The sequence below is a fragment of the Haemaphysalis longicornis genome, unplaced genomic scaffold (genome assembly GCF_048455015.1).
Source record: "Haemaphysalis longicornis isolate Haplotype H1 unplaced genomic scaffold, Haemaphysalis longicornis Haplotype H1 scaffold_13, whole genome shotgun sequence".
NCBI classification, from domain to species: Eukaryota; Metazoa; Arthropoda; class Arachnida; order Ixodida; family Ixodidae; genus Haemaphysalis; species Haemaphysalis longicornis.
Genome location: NW_027526233.1, coordinates 48,840,759 through 48,847,612, shown reverse-complemented (window position 1 = coordinate 48,847,612; position 6,854 = coordinate 48,840,759). Strand labels below are relative to the sequence as shown.

General features: G+C 48.7%; 1 pseudogene; it reads right to left on the bottom strand.

The window, feature by feature from the left end:
* Positions 1 to 1,077: 1,077 nt before the first annotated feature.
* On the bottom strand, positions 1,078 to 4,225 carry LOC144163817 (uncharacterized; annotated as a pseudogene).
* Positions 4,226 to 6,854: the final 2,629 nt, after the last annotated feature.

Sequence of the window (6,854 nt, the reverse complement as noted above, 5' to 3'; positions counted from 1 at the left end):
ACGCTAGTTCCTGTTTAACCCGTTCGCGAAGAGCGTACGGCACTGGTCGCGCCTTACAGAAGACGGGACACGCTCCTTCCTTGAGTACAATGCTAGCTTTGAATCCTTTTATCGAGCCAAACCCCGGTGCAAACACATCCCGATATTTCTTGGTCAGGGGCCCTTCAGCGTCAACTGCTTTCACTCGCACCACTTCCTGCCATTTTATCTTTATCTTCTCAAGCCAGTTACGCCCGAACATAGAAGGATTCTTGCTCCCTCAGTTTCTTTAGCGATAACCAGGGGCAGTCGCACGCTTTGGTCATAGTATTGGACTGTTACATCCACGATACCTTTTATCGTTACTGGCGTACCATTGTAGGTTACGAGTTTCAGATTAACTTTCCGGAAACTGGCTTTTGGAAAATGCGTCGTGAATTCGGCTCCCGACATCACAGACATAGCTGCGCCAGTGTCAAGTTCCATAGCTACTTCTTTTCCGTCTTACTCTACGTTGACTACAGTGGCTGGCGTTCCCGAGCTGCGGTCCGTGTGACAAATCGTTAGCAATTCGTTATCAGAGCCCTTGTTTAGCAGCTGGTTCACTTCTTTCGTTTTACACATTTTTGCAACAGGTCCTTTCTTGTCACACTTAAAACAAGTACTGTTCAAAAATGGACAACATACAGGGGAATGGGGCCCTCCCCACCTGTGACATGGTTTCGACCCGGAGTGAAAAGTCTTAGGCTCTCCTTTTTCCCGCGTGCCGGGCTTGGGGGGCGTGGCTCGGTTGAACGGTGCTTTTCTCGCCGCTGGCCGCGATGTCGTGGCTTGTCGTTGCCAGTGCACGTCGGTGTCGCCAGGTGCACGTCCAGCGTTGTTACCAGTGAACACTTCCTTCGTGTCTTGCGTTACGGTTTCCATGGGTGTAGCAATGCTGCAGGCCCGGTCCCAGGTAAGTTCGGCATCCGTCATGGCCAGAAGTCGGCACTGTATGGCATCCGCTTGTATCCCGGCAATGAGACGGTCTCGAAGAGCGTCCTCCAGGAACGCGCCGAACTCGCATGTGGCTGCCAATTTCTTTAGCTCGACCACGAACTAGGTCACGCTCTCGTGTGCCTCTTGCTTACGTTGGTTGAAGCGGTATCTTTCCGTGACCACTGAACGTTTTGGAGCGTAGTACTTTTTAAGCACGCTGGTAGCTTCTTCGAAAGTTACCTTGCTCGGCGTTTTTGGCAGGAGCAGACTGCGGAGAGTGACGTAAGCCTTTTCCCCGATGGTTGTCAGGAATAGCTGCAGCTTCTTCTCCTCGGCGATGTCGTTGGCGGTGACGAACAGCTCGAAACGCTGGAGATAAATACCGATGTTTCCGCTGTCCGTCTGGAACTTCGGAAGCTTGCCGATGTTAGAAGCCATTATCGCTGCCGGGGCGGTGGCCATCTTCACTGCGTCGTGACGAATCCCATCCTCGTCGCCAGTTTGTTGTAGCATCAGCCGAGCCCGTTTCTTTCAGGAACAGCCTTTATTCCGAGGCGCACACTGGCAGCCTCAACGCAACAACCTCCAGCCGCGTACAATGCATGCGCTTATCTACACCTGAGGCATCAGTGACGCATGCGGATCAGCACCAGTACGTCGGCGCTTCCATCCAGCATAAATAATAATAACGCGGCGCGAGCGTGACATGACAGCTTGCACCGATACATTCCCAATACTACAGCGCTAACGAACAAAACGGAGGGAAGATTAGAGAGGTGGTGACAAACAAGACATTCAGTACTTAAATTATATTCCTGCCCTCAGCTGAACTTGATCTGAGTATGCCCCTCACTTTCGCCATACAATGCACGTTGCAACTATCAGCAAAACGTTCAACACGGAGCCCCACACGGCAATGTAGGTGAAGCATTGGGATATGCTCATAATCCAATGTTTGGATATAACTACCTTATAAACCAAAGTATGGGGCCAGTGCAACTGTAGATTCACCCTTCAACTTTAGGAGGAAAAAACAGGTCAAAGACGGCTTATATGACCAGGGTAGAAAAGACGTGTGTGCAAATGTTTCTGGCAAAAGTCTCCACCTATATTATTATTTTCACGGTAGAAACATGAATGCGGTCATGGCAGCCTGTTGGCGTGCAACAGCGATCACTTATAAATATGTTTGAGGGGTGGCATGCCATCCAGCCAAAACCAACAAACCTTTAGAATGTCTTCTTGTGCACCAAGGCCGGCAGGTATTTCCAAGGAGTTGCTATCGTCGAATGGCGTCAGGCCATCAGCAGGCCCCCCCAGCTTGAACTGGACAGGCACCCCCAACTCGGCACACAGCAGCACATCGAAGCCAAAGGGGACAAGTGGTTGCTGGTATGACAAGGGAGAGCTGACGAGCACATCAGCGCATTTCGCAGTGCAGACTCCTGCACGATTTACTGCTGCCAGTACATTCAATAAAGCTGTCTCTCCGTCCAAGGCTCGCAGGCCGTCTGCAAGTGGTGTAATTGCCTTGCGTTTCTAGTCCACACTTCGCTCCGATGCCTTACTTAGGTCCAAACGCGACAACAAAGGCATATCCTGGCCACCATCACCGACTCTCCGCCAGTCCAAATCTTGGGCACTGCACCCTTCGATGGCTTCGCCCCTCGGCCTTCTCCAGCTCTGTGGCAGATCTATACCCGAAAGATGCTCTGGGGCCTCGCAGTACCCCTTGTTTTGAAGGAGGACGACCACGTTCAAAACGGCTGGCAGGTGGCTACAAAATCCTTCGCCAGCAGGGCATTCACAGGAACCATCAACCACCTGGCCGACTTCATTCACGGTGGCAATCACAACGTATAAAGGCTATGTTTTTTCTGAATCCTGTAGCACCGCGCCTTCAGCAGGAACTTGCCATTTCTGCAAAAAAGTATTGGCAACAAATGAAGAAAATTATAAACACTGCCGGGGGTGGCGACAGTGGCAGGTAACGGGCCGTCGCTATGGCTTGCTTTTTGCTGGTCAGAAAGAGCCCACAAGTGAGCGGCAGCGACGAGAAAAGGCATTGGCAGCACTGTACCAATTTTTATCGCTTGTTGCTGTCACCCACACTATGTTTGTTGTTCCTTTTCAGTTGCACTTTTTTGTGACGCTGGTCCTTACAGCGTATAGTTGTGTTAGGCTCTTATGATAGCATAGAAGAGTCACCCAACAAGATTTGTGTTACCTGGTGCAAGGTCTCGTTCCATCTCTCATTGCATGACAGCAGGGAGTGCCCTGCATTTAACTGCTGGACAAAGTCTAGTACCATAAGCCGCATTATGTACCTATGAATTATTCTAGAAAACAAATATTCAAAGTTAATAGATACACAGGCAATTCTGCGGCAAGTGGAGTGTACTACTTCCTGTAACAGTGCGCAGCAGCACGTAAAAGCACGGGCTTCCGTCACTGGAGTATCGCCCCTCCCAGTCGCGGCACGCAACGGATCGATTGCACCATAAGCCGGGGTGGCCAACCCCAAATTACGATTCTCCAGTGGCGCAACTGCATTTGCCAAACAGTGCTCATTTGAAAGAATAAGCACGAAAAGCAAGACACGTTGAAAGGAACACACAGGACGGCCCGCTACTAGCAACTGGCTCTAGTAGATTCTAGTTGCAAGTTGCCAGTAGCGCGCTAATAGCGCTCCAGCAGTTGCTAGAAGCGCGCCGTCCTCTGTGTTCCTTCCTACGTGTCGACTTCTTCGCACTTATACCCGGAAAGTATCACCAACTCGTCCAACTTTAAACTGTGTTTAAGCTCATTTGTGATCTGCTTAACAGCGGCGGGTGCCGGAGTGCTACGCCAAAGCGAACACAGCAACCGCCTGTCTTCGCTTACTTCGTTCTGACCGGTAAATATCAACATGTATAACACACTGTAAAATCAAGCTAAGGGGCGATGCGTAATAAAACGGTGACGGAGCGGAACCGAAATGTTCTCAGAATGCACGTACGCGCAACTGAATAAGACCGATAGTTCGACGGCGCGTACAGAACACATTGTTTGTCTTAACGCTTGTAATCAGGCCCAAAACGCTACTCACATTTCGCTTTCGTAGTTGGCACATACTGCCGACGCCACGACGTATCTTTCTGTGACCAACTTGTAGCTGCACCAGGGCTCTTCTGTGTGCCGAGACCGACACCTTGCTAGTGAGGTCGGTAGGTGACAGGCGCGGCAGGCGAGACAAATCGCCCGTCCATCCCGTCGTGGGAACGCTCATGACGAGGCACAAGATTTCCAATTGATATAAAATCACGTTATAATGCCTGGATTAATATGCTTGACGTTCGCTGACAGAAAGCTACCGCTACGACTGTTAAAAGGCTGACCGTAACACGGCGACTTCTATCCCAGAAACCCTTTAAAACCGTAAGTGACGAAAAGCCCGCTGCCAGAGGGAGCATTTATGAATGGGGTCTATTGAAACACATGGAGGGCGGTGAGGGTCGTCTGCTTTTGTACTACCCAGAGGAGTCGGCCGCTAGGGGCGCTGCATCTCGCCAAAACTCCAGCTCAGGAGGCCTATACAGAACGACACCAAAGTGTATTATTCTACCCGATGGGAGCAGTCTGTTATCCGTTTTTACCAAGGAGGTTAAATTTAAACCTCCTTGGTTTTTACCAACGGTGAAATTGCTTGCGCTCACTAACTAGCCCAGTCACTATCAATAATTAACAGTGACTATGCCTAGACAGTGTGCGACATCGGTTTGGCGGCTTGGGCCATGATGCAAGCTTTTTATGACGGTAGCCATATTTCTTTCGGATCTTACTAGTATTTCTCATGTATGCAGTAAAGCTTGCATATTTATATGCAGTTTACTCTCAATACCTTACAAATCCGTGTATAAAATGCTTTGTAAACTGCAAGTTCCAATTTACTTCTGAAAATTTACGTGCCAAAAAATAAAAAGCTGCTCAAAGGTTTAGAAATATTTTGCATTGTTTTGATCACATAAATATCCATTTTATTAGAAGCCACATAGGCAATTACCAAATAATATCATTGGATAAGACTAACGTCATTTTCTACTCCTCGATAGGAATTAGTTCGATTAATATGTGGTGACACACTTTAAGTTCTAGGATATAAATGGCGTGAAAGTGCGCCTAGACATGCGCTAAACTAGTGTTCATCGTGCACGTTAGCAATTAGGGATGGGCGCTCCTGCGATAAACGCAACCAAGCGTCGCCCGGCATCGCAATGTCATGCACAGTACAAGCCATGCGTCTTACCCGCCGCAGTGGCTCAGTGGCTAAGGCGTTGCGCTGCTGAGCACGAGGTCGCGGGTTCGATTCCCGGCCGCGGCGGCCGCTTTTCTGATGGAGGCGAAAAGCAAAAACGCCCGTGTGTACGAGATTTCGGCGCACGTTAAAGATCCCCAGGTGGTCAAAATTAATCCGGAGCCCTCCACTACGGCGCGCCTCATCGCCTGCGTTGCGTCGGCGCGTTAAACCCCACAATCAATCAATCAATCAATCAATCAACAAGCCATGCGTCTTAGCTGGTTGAGGGAATGTTGGTACGACCCGAGCGATAAAGCACCAACGGCTCGCGTAGGGCAGCGGCAGGTCTACATTGGCTTAACCGTCAGCGACGGTCAACAGCACTTCTTTAGGCGCCAACAATCTCTGTAACCGCGGCGTTCAAGAAATGACAAACGAGACGATGTAGTCGTATTAGAGCGTTATAGTGGATGCGCAGATGCAGGCTATACACGTCATTTCCGAGAGCCAACTTCTTCACAGCAGTTGGCCTATGTGCCGTCTGTTACGTCTACAAAAAAGTGCATTCTTTTATCGAACACCACGTCATTGACAGTAAAAGATGACTAATTGTGGTACATGAGCTGATGACGAAAGTAGACATGTCGATGGGCCAATAGTCGTTGCTGGGATTTGTCCTAAAAATTGTGTCATCCATAGGCGAAGACTACACGGGGGTGAGGGGGGGGGGGTCTCGGGTGCCGATTTTGTACGGTGTGTACCGGGGAGGCTCTTCTTCCTGGCGATTCTGATCCCTGCCCTTCCCCACTCACGATAGTGTCATTACAAGTGCCATGGTCAGTTGAGGTTTCTTTATATTTGCCTTTCACTTTCATTTTAACATTTCCACTTCAACATTTCCACTTAATTTGCACTTAAGCATTTGCGCGGCTAAATGCTTACCACACCATTGAATTGGCGCGGACGTGGACTGCTTACTTTCGTACTTTCTCTTTATTATTTGAAACCTTACAATAAGTAGGCAAGGTTCGTAGAAGCGCCCTAGACGCATGCATGCATGTATGTATGTATGTATGTATGTATGTATGTATGTATGTATGTATGTATGTATGTATGTATGTATGTATGTACGTATGTATGTATGTATGTATGTATGTATGTATGTATGTATGTATGTATGTATGTATGTATGTATGTATGTATCCTGATGATGATACGCCCATTCTGTCATCATCGTCATTATGGGCTGCCCTCAACGAAAAAATGAAAACTATCCCTCTATGGGGTCTTGCTTCTTGATATTCTTCCGTGGGCGCAGTTCCCACCAGCCGTTATGTTCGAGGTTTACATGCGAGAATACAATACAGGTAAAACACAGCGATCGGTGTTTACCGTACTGCTTTCTTTTTTGCGCTACATGCTTTGTAGCATTCAAGATGTTCAAATGGCAAATTATCGGCTTCGCATCTCTATGAACATATAAACCGTCCACTCAACGCGAAAGCTGTCAGAAGTGCAAGCAGAGAAGTGATTCGCCATATTGGGCTGTAGCTTCGTTACCCGTTGACTGCTTCCACCCATCACGCTCTTCGCCACCCTGCCTCACTCCTGCCTTGATGAA